The sequence below is a fragment of the Adiantum capillus-veneris genome, chromosome 11, assembly GCF_014529385.1.
Source record: "Adiantum capillus-veneris isolate H3 chromosome 11, ASM1452938v2, whole genome shotgun sequence".
In the NCBI taxonomy this organism is placed as follows: Eukaryota; Viridiplantae; Streptophyta; class Polypodiopsida; order Polypodiales; family Pteridaceae; genus Adiantum; species Adiantum capillus-veneris.
In genome coordinates this window covers 131,258,690-131,277,513 of record NC_140941.1, presented here as the reverse complement: position 1 = coordinate 131,277,513, position 18,824 = coordinate 131,258,690, and the positions used below count along the sequence as shown (strand labels likewise).

Below are 18,824 nucleotides of genomic sequence, written 5' to 3'. Positions count from 1 at the left end.
AGACCTGTCTCTCTTAAGTGGATTTTACCATCCTTAAAAAAGAAAACGTCTTTTGTCAAAGCATCACTAAAATCATCACAATCCCTTCTTACATGGTTTGTACTATCACACCAAATACATCTTTTAACAAAAACTTCTTTAGGCTGTTGTCTTTGCCTAGGAACTGGCCCTGATGGTTGGCCTTTTTCTTTAAGCTTTGCAAGCTTCACCTTCAAGTCACACATTCCCTTCACAAGCTCACCTAGCATGGACTCATCAAACTTAGGAGCTAAAAAGGTAGGCTTTACCATTTTGTCAAAAGTTGAGGTGGAAGAACTTGTAGTGTTTACCACCATCTTGTCCCTTCTTCTTTGTCGTTTGGCAAGCAGTGAGACAACACCTTCAACTTCATTCCAATCGATCTTTATACCTTGCTCAGCATCTTTATCTTCAAGAAGAAGCTCCAAATTTTCTTGAAACTCTTTACCTGCAGCTTGTAAGAAAAGATCTGTCTTCTCTGCATCTAGTGTGGCCCTTTTTGTCCTGATGAGTTGTGCATAGCGTCGCTCAAACTCCCTAAGTAGCTCTGTTATTGATAGTCCTTGCTTTAACTTGACTACCCATTCTAAGAATGTCCTTTTGGTCACTCTCTCAGAGTCCTATATGAAATATTCCTCCTTTAAAGCTACTTTGAGTTCTTTCTAGTTTCTCCCATGCCCATCTTTAATCTCCTTAACATGTTCCCTAATTTCTGGAGCAACAACTAGCTCAAAGCTTTGAATCATCTCACCTTCTGACACCTAGTGCTGCTCCATCTCCTTCACATACTCGAGTAGATACTTGCTTACATCTTTTCTATTGAACCAATCCATTCTATTGACGACTGCTTGTATGGCTTTGGTTGCTGAAATCTCCCTTCTTTCAGTGTAATGTTGTTGTTGCATGAACATTGCAAATGCTTCAAACGTTTGCATTGTTGTTGGGTCAAAATGCATACTCTGTTGCTCAACATGATCACCCATGGTTACCCAAAAACTCTCATCCTTGCAGATTCGCGTCGGGTTCACCAAAAATATCTCAAGAAGTTTGCGGTCTTGCCAGGAAAGCATCGGGCTTTTGGTTGTGAGAGTTTGTAAGAGAACTAAAAAAAAAAACTATATGAAGGAGTTAAACCATAGATGCCGTGAAATCTAGGGTTTGGAAGGAAGTGCAATCAAAGAAGCCCCACTCTTTCTCTCTTGCACTCACACACACAAAGAAAGAACACAAAAGAGAATATCAAAACAACACAAAGATGAAAACATCAAGGCTATGGTCATATCGTATCATGGGTAATATGAAAGGTTTAATAGATGAGTTAATGGCGTTCAATCTTTGCCGACCAAACAGGCTGCGAATTGTTCTTTGGAATTGTAGTTTTGTGCTTACCATAATATATATGTTTTGTCTAGTGATTGAGGTTAATTGTGTGTACAAATCCTCTTGGTTCATAGCAAGATAACTACACTTAAGTCAAAAGAAAAGTTATAGTTTATAAGAGGTAGTATGATGGGATCCGGTGAAAGAAGTATTTCATCGAGCCTTTCTGGGCCAAAGAGAAACACTATACTTTGTTGAAAGTGTATTTTACGGCTAATCCATACGTTAATTCTAATAGATCGCACAGAGTGGAAGCAATATAATTTCTCATCATGTTGATTATTAATCTAGGATAACTCTAGTATGTGCAAAATGTAGATATGAGAGAAGAGAAGAAAAGAGAATTTCCCTCTCAAGCCCTATTCTTGCCCGTAGGCAATAAGGATACTACGGGAAGAGATGAATTTGTAGAGAGAATGAATTTCTAAGAGTGAGAGAGATATGTTTGGTTAGAGAGGGAGATGATATTAGATATATATGTTGGATTAGAGGTGAAAAAGAAAACAAAAAGAAATGAACAAAATATCAAAGTAGAACATATCTTACTTGACAAACCCTTTGGGAGTTATTCACCATTTTTTATGGAGAGAGAAGAAAAGGAAAGACTTCAAGCCTAAATTGATGCACTAAGTTCAATTTCTTGTTTGATTAGAGCTTATCTTCCAAGGTTAGCTTACAAGAATGGCTAGTCTTCCTCTAGGAGTAAGTGTAGGCTTAGGCTTATGTTTATGGCTAAGTACAATTAGGCATTACTACTCCCAATTACTCATGAATTCCTCTCATCAATGGCTTGAATGGCTTGAATAGTTTTCAAGGAGAAGAGGTCCCCTTTTATAGGTGAACGGAATCCCCAAGGATTTACACAAGAAGAGAAGAGCCAGTGTGAACAGAAACTGGAAAAGTTTGAAATGAGCTGTCCCTGCATGATTTGGGCAGACTGGGGTCTAGTATTTTGATCATATCTCCTCAACTGTGGCTCCAAATAAAAAAGTAAAAATAGGGCCAAAAAATTCAGCTCTTAGCTACGACTCCCATTTTATATACTTTTTTCAATTTGGATTGAAACCTTGTGTAAAAAATTCACCAAAATAGGGTACAGTTTTGGCAGCAAAAGTCTTCTTGTGGTCCCCTTAGCCTAGACTTTTATTTGATTCCAAAGGACACCTCATGCAATATGAAAGCATGACATTGCTCCTTGACCAAGGTTTGTAAGCATCCTCTTAATAATACATAAAAATGAGTGCATCTTTGAAAATCATGCAAGCTAGTGTCCCACTAGGATATGATTCTTAGTAGCTAGTGTCCCACTAGGATATGAATCCTTCCTAGTAGCTATTTAAAAAAATGTAAGAGATATAGAAAAAATTACATAGAATATATATATATATATATATAGAAAATTACCCTAGATATAGGATCTAGATAGGGTGTGAGATAATAATGAGATAGTAGAAAGAAAGAACCAATGCTTTTTGCCCCAAGTTAAAGAGGCGGAGCTATTGGCGCTTTCCCATAGTACTTTCTGATGGTAAAGTAAGAATATGTTACCCTTGAGATAAATAATAGGATGAGATAGAAAGCTTAATATTATACTTAGATATGCATATGTACATTATAGTAAATATACTTATGTATCTAAAAAGTTGCAAGATAGATCTTGTAGTATTCGTTCCCACTATGTATGTGTAACAGCACGACAACGTGCTCTCTTCCACCCTCCCTCTCCCTCTCTCTCTCTCTCATACACACACATGCACCCTCACCTCTCTCACATTGTTAAAAAAATGCCAATTTCCACACAAAATCAATCCAAAAGAATCGATCATCAAGATGAAATTCCAATTAACATGACTCATGAGCATGGTTCATCACAAGCAATGACACTCATGGTTGCTGCATCTGTAGAGATGGTTGTATATACGTAGCCCCATTGACGAGTGTAACCACTTCGACAACCATAGACCCGCAAAATGTCAATAGTGATCCTTTTAGTGACCTCTTTGGTTCAATTTTTGTTAATACACATATTGTGCCATACACTCTTGCTGAGGATTACTCTTTGTCGTCTTTTTGCCAATCTGGCCATTAGAACAAACAATGACTGTTTTGCATAGTTCACCACTTCTATAGCTAAAAGAGACTATCAATCTATGATGGCACATTTTATCATGTTCGAAGCTTTTCCTCAATAAGATTTTGTATCTTTTGATAGGCGTGGTATGTGTGGGAAAGAGTTGATTATTTCTGCACATTTGATGGTCAAGTTAGAACCATTTCAGAGCTTATCCATATTGAAGAAAAACTATTTGTGGTGCGAGATGGAAACATCGGCTTCACACATAGAAATATTAGGCATTGCGTGAATGTCTAGATGAATTATCAACCCAAAAACTCGTGAAGTGCAATCATCAAAGAGATGACAAAGTTTCCATTAGTACTTGGCATGATCAACAAGTAAGGTTCTCTAAATTTACTTCATTACACTTTGATTTTAAATGGTCGCTAAACTCTTATTAAAATAATTAAGGTTACACAAGTTCACGTGCCTCACAATGCTACCAACGACATTTTTATGATGCAAAAGTTGGAATTTGGGGACCCACAGTCTTTGTTGGACAAGTTTAACGAGGAGGACATAGCAAAAGTTGAAAGGGTACTTTGTGACACTACCATGAATCGATTAAGGTGGCTTAGACTTCCAATGTCTTTGCTAGCTCTTGTGGAAGGTGAGTGTAATTTATAGTATACATGCATTAAATATTGTGTTTAAACTTTAATCCATCTTTATGTTGCATAATGTAGGAGGAGTTCAATGCAATTTATCACCACAAGATGCAAAACTTGCCTGCAAAAGACACAAGCGAGTATCTCTCAAGAGAAGAACAATACAAAGCAAGCTATGCCATGGATTTACGTGCTACAAACAACTATTTCATTTAGAAGGGGTTGGAAATTGCTATCATCACTAAGCTAGAGAACGAAACAAATTTCTTTGGAAACTATATTTCATGCATGGTTTGGGAAGGGAAGGGGTACAAAATGATTCCTTTCAGAGTATTTGGATTTGCATGTGCACATATCATCCTTGTGGAGTGAGTAATTTTTGCCTTTAATTGCTTTTTTTTTGAAAAATAATCTGATGTTATATCAGCTCTATACTTTAGGAAATATTTTTTAATAGACATATGGGAGAAGGGCAAGGTTGCAATGATCGAGACATCTATCCCCACACATGAGAAGCCATTCTCACAGTGTTTGAGAATACATGTCTATTGGTGGTAGTTACAAAGGTGGGTACAATAACATTTGAGAATGGTGACATATATATAAGTGCAGTGTTACTAATGCTTCTTGTTTAGGGGTGTTTTGAGCTTGGCAAAGAATATGGAGGTAAAAAATTCAATAGTAGAGAAGCTCCATGTATGTGTTGCATGCGATTACTGCCTGCTATCTCTTGAATCCACATTGCAAGGCTTTCGTGAAGATCACTTTGGTAAAGCATTTACGCGATGAAAGTCAACCATTTATGTGCCACTCGGGGGGTTGACTATGTGTAAAGCTACCATATCACGCGCGTTCAAGATGTGTTTGTAAAACCCCTTCTCTGTGAATTTTTAAAGGAATATAATATACCCTTTTCTTTTAAAATATGTAAGTTTTTTTCAAATTTGGAAAAATAATGCCCTTCTGTATATATATTTCTGTAAGTTTCAAGAACTTTAAATACCTTTCTGTTGAACTCACGTGATAGGTTACATTTTTATTAGGTGACCTCCCTGGGACGTGCCACACCACAACAAAAAGGAGCAGTTGACTATGCATGCACAACGTGATGCTTACTATACATGTATTTAACTATTGCATTGATGGTGCATGGACACCCTTAGGAAAATCTCACAGTGTACATATCCCAATCATGTCAATGATGCATGGGTTGAGTCGGAGAGAGAGGAGAGCGGGATCTATCTAGTCAAGTGGGAAGGTCCATGGTAAGGATGCTTGGAGAGATTGTCCATGGTTCTTGGACTATGTCGATGGGTTCCCTGGAAATAAAATGAAATCATATGAAGGTAAATTGCATCCTTTTTATGTAAAGAACATTGTACTCATTGGTGTTCATTGCCCTTACTATTGATATGACTTGCAGCACCACACAAGAAGGTGAGGGAAAAGGGAAAGACCTTGAGCATCACCATCAATTATCCTCTGGATGCCCTTTCTCCTAGAACAGCTAAGGGACATCTAAGCCCACAACTAGCAACACGAGGACCATCTAGGGGAAAGAAGAGAGGTCAAGTAGTCATTGAAAAATTGAAGGAGTCATGAGAGGAGTGGCATATTGAAAGGAGTGGACAACAAGGTGGCGGTTCACATTTTGAGTAGGATGATGAATCACATAGGTTAAGTCCATCATAGGATAGAGCGAGCACAACCACCTTTCTTTAGATCATCGCAAAAGATCTTCCCATATGGCTGATTTCTTTCCAAATGGTAAGAAATACAAATAGAAGACAATGAATGATGTGTAAATCAAAGTGATTTCCAACATCTGATTACCTTTTTTATGTGAATTAGCCTCAACACACTCGGACATGGACATGGAAAAAATTAAGATTTCTGGAGTGGTTCCCCTATATAGTGCTCATTGATACCATCTACTGAGGGTGCTTCTCAATCCAAAAAGCGGGCTTTAGTGATTTTATGATGCATTAATATTTATTTTCTAAACTTAATACATTTGCATCTTGTTTTGGATCACAGGACCCTGGGGGTGATCCATGGTTTTGTATGCTCCCTCTCTTGCACCAATAAAATTGACAGCGACTTGGAGGAGTGCGACTTGTGTGCGCAGACCTACCGACACACTACAAATTGAGCGATGGTACTGGCGATGTTTATTTTTAGAATGTATTCTCTATCAATCTTGTGGCTAGTGTATTCACCCGTGGAAGAGTTTATGTTGTCGAATGGTACAATTGTGGTGGCATATCGAGTAGACTGTTTGCTAGTCCTCAGTCCAAAGGCTCACAAGTTCCATGGAGTGAATGGAGTCAATATTGTATGTTGTAGATGGTGGGTGGAAAGAAAATATCACGGTGCCCATATCCCAAGCATCCCAATGATGCATGGATGGAGTCAGAGAGAGTGAAGAGTGGGATCTATCTAGATGAGTGGATAGACAAGCTCCATGGTAAGGATGCTTGGAGAGATTTTCCATGGTTCTTGGACTATGTCGATGGAGAGTTCCTTGGAAATGAAGTGAAAGAATATGATAATAAGTTATATCTTTTTTATGTAAAGAACATGGTAATCATTGGTGTTTAGTGCCCTTACTATTGATATGACTTGCAACCCCACACAAGAAGGTGAGGGAAAAGGGAGAGAGCTTGACCATCACCATCAATCAGCCTTCGAATGCCCTTTCTCCTAGCATGGACAAGGGACATCCAAGCCCATAGCTTGCAACTGCAGGACCATCTAGGGGAAAGAAGAGAGGTCAAGTAGTCATTGAAAAATTGAAGGAGTCATGAGAGAAGTGGCAGATTGAAAGGAGTGAAAAGCAAGGTGGCAGTTTATATTTTGAATAGGGTGATGAATCACGTAGGTTGATCTCCATTGTAGGATGCAAGGCCTAGGGCTCAATACACATCACCTCCAAGGTGATTTGATAGAGCGATCGTAGTCACCCTTCTTCAAATAATCACAGAAGATCTTCCCATATGCTCAGTTCCCTTCCACATGGTAAGAAATACAAATAGAAGACAATGCTTGATGTGTAAATAAAAGTGATTTCCAAAAATTATTATGTTTTTCATTTAACGCAGCCTCAATACACTTGAACGTGGAAATGGAAAAAATTGGGATTGCTAGAGTGGTTCCCCATAGACCATCTACGGAGGGCGCTTCTTGATCTAAAAAGCGGCCTTGAGTGAGTTTATGATGTATTAGTATCTATTTTCTAAACCTAACACATTGGGACACTCATTGCATCTTGTTTTGGATTGCAAGACCTTGGGGGTGATCAATGGTCTTGTAGGCTCCCTCTCTTGCACCAACAAAATGGATCCTGATCGATGACTCAAAGGAGTGCGACTTGTGTGGGTGGACTTACCGACACACTGTAAATTGATGGTTGGTATTGGCTAGTGTAGTCACCCTAGTTGCAGACTTTATGTTGTCACATGGTGCAGTTGTGGTGGCGTGTCAAGTAGACCATATGCTAGTCGTCATCCCAAAGGCTCACATGTGCAACTTTTTCCATCTACATACTATTTTTCTTTATATGTTCTCGCATACATATGTTGTTATCAAGGATTTCACAAATTCACTAAGCCCTACACCGTTCCTCTATATGTCTGATGATAGTTATATTTTTGTTTCCATCGTAACCCTAAACCATATTGCAAGTTGAGACTTTGGTGCTAGCCATGCTCCTAGTGGTTCAATCTTCACATTGGAGATGTTGCAGTCGGCGGTGATCAGGTCAATGCTACTAGTGATATGAATTGAGAACCATTGTGAGAGGCACATGGACTCTCGACTATAGTGAATCACCCTTTCGGCTCAATGTGGAGAAGGGCAAGTACTTGGCTTGGTAAGTGATGTGAATTGATTCAAGTTGCACACTATAGTTGTGATTGCGATGTCCAATGATGTATGTGTGCTTCTTTAAGTGGCATTTAGGTACATTCACGAGGTTTGGCAATGCAGTCCTTTAATTTCTTGCTAGATGCAGTGGCTTGGCATATATGATTTTAGTGCATGTGAGTGATTTAATTGTCCATTGATATTTAATTTAATTAATAGTATTTTGAAAGTGATATCCTATTTAATATGCTATTTTATTCAAAAATTAGTCAAAAGTGATGGTGTGAATGAGCTTGAAAAGTAAAGTGTGGTTTTCTTTAAAGGAAAATTTAGTACACCTTTCATTCATTTGCAATTTCTCTTTGCACTTATTTAGGAGCAACGTTGTTTGAGCTTTTCTTCCATTCTTCTTGCTTCTTAACATTCACCATACTGAGAAAAAACTGTGGGCAATGCATTGAGCTTAGGCAAGCCACTGAATGCAGACATGCTTTTCACCGTGGTCCACCTATCCCCCATGGCGACCCTATCAACAATGTGCATGCTAATTATATAATGGATACTTTGTATTTCATGATTAACTTATGTAAAGCAAAAAGTGCATGCAACAACACAAAACCTTTTCTTGAAACCTACGAAACCACGTAATCCTATTCAACACCATGTATGAGCTAAACGGTGCTAAAAATTCGACTAAAGAGGATGCCGAGCAATGTGCCACTATTGCCCACAATGCATCTATGAAGTGGGCAGATCCTAGTGCAAGCGAGTGTGCAACCTTCGAGCGACATGTGGAGGCTGGGGTACGAGTGTAAAGCACATACTTTGCTTCATAGGGAGAGGCTAGTGGAACCAACAATGGAAACAAGGACAACAATAGCAACATTGTTAGAGAATCTAGTACTTACTTTAGATTCAGTGGAATTTAACTTATAAAAGGAGAGGGTTTCTCTTAAGACAATTCTCTAGAGGAGATTGCAGGTTGTGCCAAGCTGATTTCATTGCACATTTACACATTAGAACATTAAAACCATGCACATAATTCAAAGAAAATACCAGAACTAAGATTACCAACTTGCTTAGAGCCGGTCCCCCCTCCAAAAGGTCTTTGTATTATAATTCTCTCTCAAAGAGAGCTTTGATTACAACACAACTTGTGCTCTTACAGAGCTTTCCTCGAACCAAGAAGATGGTGTTCTTCAAGATTCCATGGTGTGACCCTCCTTCCCAAGCCCTAAACACCCCATCAGAGAGAAAGAACTATGGGATAAGAGGTAGATGAGTGTGAAAGAATTATTTTTCAAGCAAGAGAAATAGTACTTCGTATATGCTTACTCCATGAGCAAGCTCTTGGCATATATTAGCATAATAGAGTAGTAGAAGATGATGAAGAAGAAAGATAGCATTCACTTGCTTGGATTTGCATCTATAGGCAAGCTCTTAAGCATAGAGTCCATCTCTAGAGCTCCCATGAGAGAGAGAGAGAGAGAGAGAGAGAGAGAGAGAGAGAGAGAGAGAGAGTTTTCTTGGCCACTCTTGGCACTGAGGAATCCCAAACCTCGAGCAAGTTTTCACGAGCGATCCCAAAAATCGAGCAAAATAGGGAAAAGTAATACATAGGAATTCATAATCAAACTTAGGAATAATGAGGGTGAAGAAAGATGAGGAAAGAAAGAAGTTACGGGGTTGAAATTCTCACCTAGAGGATCTCTTACAATCTAGAAGGAGAAATACATTGGCCTCCTAGGCTCGATGACAATGTAATCTTTCTAGTATGATCATAGCCATATACACATGAGAGCTTAAACCATGTGTAAGGGTTAATTCTTGCCCATCCATCTACATGTTGTTCACTTGGTTTGAATTTTGGACAACCCATTAGGCACTAAAAACCAAACAACACAATTCATGATACCTTTTGTTAACAAGTGTGACCAGACATTATATGCCCTTGTTGAAGAGAAAACCTTATGGCAGATTATTTTTTAAGACTACAATATGATTGGAGATGTGTTTTGCATTGTTCAAAATGCTCTTTTTTTGCTCCTCTCTCTCTCTCTCTCTCTCTCTCTCTCTCTCTCTCTCTCTCTCTCTCTCTCTCTCTCTCTCCTTTGCATTAACATTGAGTGCTAGAGAGTTCACGTTTAAGAGCAACAAGTTGATTGAACTTGCCTCCTACATTACTCAATATTATATGTTGTTGCTCCCCCCCCCCCTCTCTCTCTCTCTCATACACACACACACACACACACACACACACATCCACACACACAAACTCTCTTGGGAGTGTTCCTCTGACGTTAAGTTTTCTCTTGCTCTTCTTCTCTCTCTAGATCATCATTCTTGCGGTCACTCCTTGCGTTTGTTCTCTCTTTCCAACAAGCCCATAGCCATTGCACTACCATGAACCCAGCCAACGCATAAAGCTACCAAAGGTCTCTCTCTCTCTCTCTGTGGGCACCCACCGTAAATGTAAAAAGTACAAAAGGTTTAATTTACTTTAATCACTAGCAACTATAAACTGTAATCTCACAAACCCCTAAACTAAATCTCTCAACAATGCCGTGTCTATGCTTCTTGCTTGTGATACATAAGACAAAATGAACCGTTTACTACAATAGGATTCATGGGATAGTAGATCTTGAAAAGTGAACTTAAGTTGTCTTGTTGGTAATAAATTCAGCTTCAAGGATGAGATCAAACCCCTCTAGATGAGATCAAACCCCTCTGGATGCTTTTCCAGAACCAAGGATGAGATCAAACCCCTCTAGATGCTTTTCTTGAATCAAGGATGAGATCAAATCCCTCTAGATTCTTTTCTAGAATGTTGCTTACATTGCCCCACTCTAACTTCTCGCACAATAACGTGCTTGCATGATCGTTCGTATCATGAATTGACAGTTGCAAATCAATATTCCTTTGCAACACCTCAAGCACCGTATCATTGTGATATATCATGAAAATCTTTTTACAATATCGTCCACACAATACGCTGTCAAACCATCAACCTTTAAAGTTTCCAACTCAGTCAAGGAAGGAAGCCCTCGACCTATATATTTATCATGCAATTCTGCACTAGGCCAAATGATTGGGCCAATGAGGTCAAAATCCCTTGATGAAGTTAGGAGACAATACAAGGTGATTATTGAGATTCATATTGGAAAGTCTTTAGGACATAACTATCGTCAATGAAGAAGGACTTGTCAAGCCACACTTCATTCTTTTTTGCCACCATCTTGGTTTATGCAAATCCTTAGAAGTCAAGGACTCTTGGAGCACCATTTTTGGTCCATTCTCTCTCTCTCTCTCTCTCTCTACCTCCACAAAGGAAACTTTCATTCGTTATCTCTTCTCCATCTCTCTCCTCTCTCTCTCTCTCATACACACACATACACACACACACACACACACACAATTTTTTCCATCTTCTAGATGTGGCTGTATGATGCAATGATGTAAATTTGTATGCCCATAAGACCTCCCTGCATGCCATTCAGATAATTGGCGATTTCTCAAACAAAACTTCTTCTCTCTCTCTCTCTCTCTCTCTCTCTCTCTCTCTCTCTCTCTCAAACGGGCACCAATGTACATTAAAAATGGTTGAGCAAAAGTTATGGATGAAAAAGCTTCAATATGATGCACCATTGGAAACAAAATGGGAAGCTTTCAAGAAAGTTATTTGTTCTTGTGCCGAAGAATGCTTTGCCATAAAGCATCTCCATGTTATCACAACAAAAAAGGTGATTTGATAAAGAATGTCAAGATGCTCGAAAGTCTTTGATAAAGCTTGATGCATACAAGGCATTGATTCAAAAGAAGAGAAGAAGATGGGAAGTAAAGCAACAACTTTTTAAAGTCCAAGAAATGTGCATGTGGAGGGGCAAGCGGGTTGATAATTTTGGTAACTTGAGTCTTGTGGATATGTGCACACATTGTAGGAAATTATATGAACAAACAAATGGTGAAAAAAATGCCATTTTATGGTTCACTCCTATGTATGCCCTCTTTTTTTTTCTATTGAGGATGTATGCGGTGGGCTTGAAAAGTTGGCCACTTGCGAAGCGGGAGATCTTCAAGTATCAAGCCGGTGATGATCAAATGGACGGGAGATTTTACCCATGAGTGGATGTGTGATATGTTCAACCTTGCTCTTCAACATGGTATGCCTTATGATTGGAGTACTAATTAGGTTAAGCCTTTGCATAAAGGAGGGGATGTAAAGAATGTAAACAACTACCAACTATAATGATCGGGTCTCTTATGGCAAAGTTGTTTGGGTGCATAATGGAGATGAAATTGAGTGATTGGACTGAAGAGAATGACAAGCGTGCAAAAGGGGGTTTCATCGATGCCATTGATCATCTTGTCACTCTTCGTGTTCTCATGGAGGAAAGTCAAATGAGAGGCAAGAGATTTTATTGTTGTTGTTTTGTGGACTTTAAGAAAGCCTTTGATATGATTCCACGTAACAAGTTGTGGAGAAGGATGGAAGAACTCCAAGTGCCAAGTGAGTTTATGCTTGCGGTTTCTCGAATCTATGAGAATGTGATGTGTCAATTGCGCATGGAAAGAGGAATTTCAAAAATTTTTGTAAGCAATATTGGGGTTAAACAAGGATGCCCGTTGTCACCAACCCTCTTTGGCCTATGCATCGATCAATTGGAACAAAATGGTACTTGACTTTTTGCAAGAAGCAATGCGGTAATCATGCTTTTGTTGTATGCGCATGATGTAGTGCTTCTAGCACACACTTTAGAAGATGCACTAAAGATTATGGTTGTCCTTGAGAACTTTTGCTTGCATAAAGGATTGATTGTGAATGAATCCAAAACAAAGGTTATGCTTGTGAAAACCAACCATAAGGAGAAGCCATGCATTGTGTACAACAATGAGACACTTGAAGTTGTTGAGAGCTTTAAGTACCTTGGCCTTGAGGTTCCGTCCAATCACAAGTGGCATGAATGTGCTATGCGTCGTTTGGAAGCGGGAAAGAGAGCATATTATATATTTGAGAACATATGTAATGTGGGAAGCATCAAGATCGAGAGTCACTCATCAGCCATACCCATACTACATCACATGTAACTTTGGACCCATAGGTCATATTTAACCTCCGACGATGATAATAAAATCTCTCTCTCTCTCTCTCTACATCACTATGAAGTCTCACAAATGATCTCTCTCTTTCCCTCTCTCTTTCAAAGCATTTTCAGGAAGTTGTTGTATGGTGTGATGGCGTAGTTTTGATATTATGGAAAACCTCCTCGTGTGCCATTAGACAAACTAGCCATTATGTACCTTTACCTCTCCCAGTTTCTCTCTCTATCTCTCTCTCTCTCTCTACACTTTCACTGAGAGTGACACCACAGCCTAGTGATACCTAAATCTATTGTCACCTAAGGAAATGTACTATGGGATAGACACATGACCCAAAATTGGAGTTGCAGCTAAGTGTGAGCTTAGTTGGTTCTGCCAGTTGGGCTAACTTAATTATTTGAATATATTAGTGGTCTAGCTACCTAGATATAACCTTTTCAACTAGACTACAAAAGAAATCTGACTAGGTTGTGCTAAGGCCATACCTAAACTAAGCCTTAACATCTTTTTTTGACTTAGGGACTTGGGATACAATAAAACCAAGGGCCTATACCCTGGGCCTATTCAAAGATATGATCCCTCCTACAGGGACAAATACCTAGGCCGTTAAAAGCGAAGCGTGACAGTGCAATTACAACGCCTTTACTACAATTGAACTCAAGGGCGGATGACTCAAATTTTATGCGGCAATCTATCTTTATTGCTTGATGCGCAGACCTGAGCTACGACGCCTTTGATGCAGACGAATAGTATTTAAAGGGGAACCCACTACCTTGAAGCTCACTTAGGTTCCTTTTGCTTATTATCTGAGCAAAGTTAAGGCTTTCGATTATGCTAAATCACTGCTAAGTAAATAAATTAGTAGCTCTACATCTCCTTCTTCTCTTAGGAAGAGGGTTAGTAAGCTTTACCGACACTAAACTTAATGACTTCAATCCAAACTAACATGCTGTCAACCTAGCGACTATACCATCTGAGGTACCAAAACATTTAATTAAGTTTAACTTCTTTACTAATGACTGGAGTAGTGACTAAATAGTCATGCATGGTCTTTTCATGTTAAAAGATACCATGTTTTAGCTAGATCGGTATAAACTGATGAGACTAACCTGTTTTCAAGAGTACTAACAGGCTCATCTTTGATAGATATTTATCATTTTTACAAAATTTTCCTCTTTTAGTTTAAGTTACGGTGACATGGATAACAACTAGAATCACCCTAGTTACCTGTTATGCTGTTTGAAAACTAATCCATTGATTGTTTTCCTACTGTGGATGCAGGTAAGGGTGCTCTCTCTCTGGCTTTGCTAATGGAAGGATATGCTGCCACTTTCTCTTTTTTTCTCTAAACAGGACCCCATAGTAACTAAGATATGGCCTGCAAATTTTGACTGATATATCTTGTAAAATAAATGACTAAATAGACATTTCTAATTAAAATAGTTGTTATGGTCTATGGTTCCTGAGCTTTTGATGGGAACTCATGTGCTACTTCAAATGTTATACAGATATATGAATTTTTTGGTTGTGGCTGTATGGTGCGATGACGACCCTCTATTTCCTATAAAACTCTCCCACATGCCATTTGGATAAACTGCATCGTTACAACTATACTCTCTCTCCTCTCTCTCTCTCTCTCTTTCTCTCTCTTCCCCCCTCCCCCCTCTCTCTATCTCTCTCTCTATACATCTTCACAAAAAAGATTTTCATAACCTTTCCATTTTTCTCTCTCTTTCTCTCACTCTCCCACTTATTTTTCATAAAATTTTAGGGTGTAGACATATGGCACACTAGCGTATGTTTGAGTATCCCTAAAACTCCTCCGCGGCCGTTAGGACAATTGACTTTGTTGCATATATTCTTCTCTCTCTCTCTCTCTCTCTCTTTCTCTTTCCCTCTTTCTCTAGCAGAACCCTTCATAACCTCTCCATTTCTCTCTCTCTCTCTCTCACACACACACTCTCTCTCTCTCTCTCTCTCTCTCTCTCTCTCTCTCTCTCTCTCTCTCTCTCTCTCTCCTACATATTTTTCATAAACCTTCATGCTATAGCCATAAGACGTGCTTATGTATTTTTGAATACCTCTAAAAATCCCTCACACGTTATAGGGACAATTTTACTATGATGCATTTATCCCCCCCCCCCCCCCCCCCCCCCCTCTCTCTCTCTCTCCCCCTATTTCTGTAGAAGGACCCTAGATATCTGGCCTGCACAATCAATAGGTATATCTTTTAGTGTGAATGAATAAATAGATATATCTACTTAAAATAAGTGTTGTGGTATTTGGTTCTTGGATTTTTTATGAAGTCTCATGTGCTATTTTAACTTATGTATATAAGAAAATCTCTCTCTCTCTCTCTCTCTCTCTCTCTCTCTCTCTCTCTCTCTCTCTCTCTCTCTCTCTCTCTCTAGCAGTGTTGCACGTCAACGTGCACTGTTGGAGAGAATTTAGCTAGCCCCTGTTATCTTTGATAATAATCGCCAACCAAATACTATCCAGTTCACTTCAAGGAAATAGATCTCTAGCAGGGTTGCATGCGTCGGGGTCGCATTTTCCTGTTGGTGGGCACAAGGGCATGTCGTGGATGGATTTTTGATTAAAGGATATGTCGACTGCCTCTTCCAATTGGTCGCTTTGACAACCCTAGCAATGGCATTTGACAGCCCCAACAAGACATGAGCCAGCGGCCATGGTAGGCATGCATTGATTAATGCATTCCCAGCTAAGCAAACAGTTCTGGCTGACAGCTATCAACGACGGTGATTCAGGTTGCCCGCAAAAGCTAGGAAGGGTGTCAGAGTGTCATTACTACTAATCACCCCACTATTCTCCTCTTTCTAGTGTTCCTGTTCCTCATTAGAAATGCCACACAAGCTAGCTCACTTTGCTTGCCTGCCCGATCTCTTATTCGCATTCCGAATTCCTGACTGCCCCTGACACACACGGTCAAGCCAACCTGTTGTTGCCTACCTGTCATCATGCACTTCACTATTATCCACTCACCATCTGTCACTTGTTTTGCCCTATACTTGCAGCTAGTGATGGGACGTACACTCCCACTAAATGCTACTTTGGAGGGTGCTCCCACGTTTGGCATACTACTAGCTATAGCAGTTGTACATCGTTAAGATCTGACCCCCAATATTGGTTTTCTAGCTTCAGTGTGATTCATGGAGACCTTGCTCCTAACAATTTCTCCCAACTCCTACACTCAATCTCTGCATTCAAACCGGCCTTGAAGGCGCCCTCCATGATGCACTCCAAGGAGCCTCTCTCTCTCTCTCTCTCTCTCTCTCTCTCTCTCTCTCTCTCTCTCTCGTGAGGTGCCGGTCCGGGGTGCGGGCAACAAGAGAGGCAACCTCTAAACACTCCTTAAGGATCCTGTGCTGCTCAATTGGGGCTAGGGCTACCACAAACAAGAAAAATAATAACAAACCCATAGCTAACAGCAAGTGAAGGGGCACTACCTAGTTATAGAGTGAACTAGGATGCAACATAGGAGAATCCCTGAGCAATACAAGTAAGAAGGAAGGGTACACTATCACTAATATCAATGCTACAAATACACATACTGAACACAAAGAGATAGAGAGAGAGTTTTTTGCAAGAATTTAGCTTTGATTTTAATGAATTGACGTGGGTATATAAACAACTTAGAGAAGAGTCAAGAGACACAATTAAGTTTGATGATGTTGCGATCTACACATTATCTTAGGATTATGGGAACCCTCTCACCATACAAACCTCTTATAATGTTTTTCCAAGCAACAAAACAAACACAAGAGCTCTTGAGTCACATACAAGCAAATACTACAAAAGAATCTCAAAATGATAACGCGTCACCTTAAACCAAATGCAATGAGGTTGCCAAGCCTAAATTGGAGAGACTTAAGAGAGTTTTGAACCATGGTTGCACCCAAATTATTGATTCAATTGATGTGCAAGAGTAGGTACAGCTTTGATTGGAAGGTATGAATCACTCACTCCCTAGAAGTGTGAAGGAAAGTGTGAAAAGAAGTGAGAGAATACCAGGGGTGACTTGTGGAGAAAAAGTGGACAGACTGGGGTCCGCCATAAAATTCATATGTCACGGATGGTATCTTCAAAAATGATGCAAATAATTGACTTTTCAGCTTGTAGGCTATGTTTTGTCTGTTAGTCACTTCTTCAAATTCCGAGTGGAGATAGACGCCAAAAATCTCACCAAAAAGCGTGTTCTTTATGCCTGCAAGAGTCTTCTAGTGGCCCCCTCCTTTGTTGAATTTGCACAATGCATCCAAGAGTGAGTCCCTCCATGATACAAAGCATCCAAGTTATCTTTACACATGCATGGAGGAGGATCATTGGTGAATAAAAAAATATATACATGGTGGGACTAGTGTATGGACTATTCATGGATTTTAGCTCAATGAACACATGGTGTTAGGATAATGAGTATATAATTAAAAAAATATGGAATAATTTTGGATATGGAAAAAGATATTGGAATCATATGATATGGTCCCTCTTATGTATTATTTTGGATGAAAGAAGAAAAAGTATGCAAGTAAATGAAAATCATATAATAAAAGTGACTAAGGGAGTAGAAGCTGGTTTTCTTGTTTTCAAAAGGGTGAGGATAAAAATGTGGGGGTGATTTGTATAAGATAGAGAAAAATATTTATGAGATTAGAGAATGTACACATTGACAAAAAAATATACTTATGGTGCAAGAGGATAAAAGAAGGCATACATAGGTCTAATAAAACACACACCTAAGTAAAAATATTTAAATAAAATACCAAAATAATTATGATAAAAAATCCCTATATTTAGGCCCTATATACAATGAAATATGTACACACAAAAAGGCCATAATATACTTTTCTTTTTTATTTTATTTATTTTTTGGCTCAACTAGCCCAGTGGCTAGCTAATTGAGGGTTTTTAAGGAGATATGAAAAAAATCCCCTAACTCACACATGCCTATGTACAGTAAAAGGGTGAGGATAACCACAGTGTTTGAGTGATTTTGATAGCGTGAGATAGCTCACTATGGCAATTTTGGATAGCCAAGAAACGACTATCATTAGCCTCCCTCTAAATGATGGTATACTAATGTACCATCATAAAGGATTTTTCCAAAGAGAATGCTTTAGAGTCCTTGACAAGACTTTTATTGTTTGGCCCCTTGGCATTTTGGATCGAGCTACACTCATGCTTCATGCAACAAAACTTACATGAGATAGTTGCCTTTTGATAGACCTTTGGTAGATCCTTTGGTAGAAGGCGACTCAAATAAGGCTTTAGCCTATACCCATTTACCTTCTTGGAGTACTCTTTACCATTCATGTCCATGAGCTAGTAGTAGCTTGAATTGAAAGCCTTCTTGACTACGTATGGTCCTTGCCATCTAGTTTCAAACTTGGCATCAAAACGATTGTCAAGCCAATTGTCATACCTTAGCACAAGCTCTCCTTCCTTGATGCCTTTGTCTTTCTGTTTCTTGTCAAGCTTCTCCTTTGCTTGTGTAGCTTTTCTCTTGTAGCACTCATAAGCTGCTTCTCTCTTCCACTCAAGTTCCACTAATGTAAGAATTCAATCCATCCATGCTTCTTGGTCATCTTGAACCCCTTTGCTATGAAGCCTCCTTGGAGGTTGAGCTCGATAGGCTGCAAAGCCTCTTGACCACCATAAACCAAGTGAAATGGCATGAACTATGTGGCTTCCCTATATATGGTTTGATATGCCCACAAGGCACC

The 18,824-nt window shown here is 39.2% G+C and overlaps 1 pseudogene; it reads right to left on the bottom strand.

The window, feature by feature from the left end:
* Positions 1-10,493: 10,493 nt before the first annotated feature.
* LOC147448015 (uncharacterized) lies at positions 10,494-11,221 on the bottom strand (annotated as a pseudogene).
* Between the last annotated feature and the right edge of the window lie 7,603 nt (positions 11,222-18,824).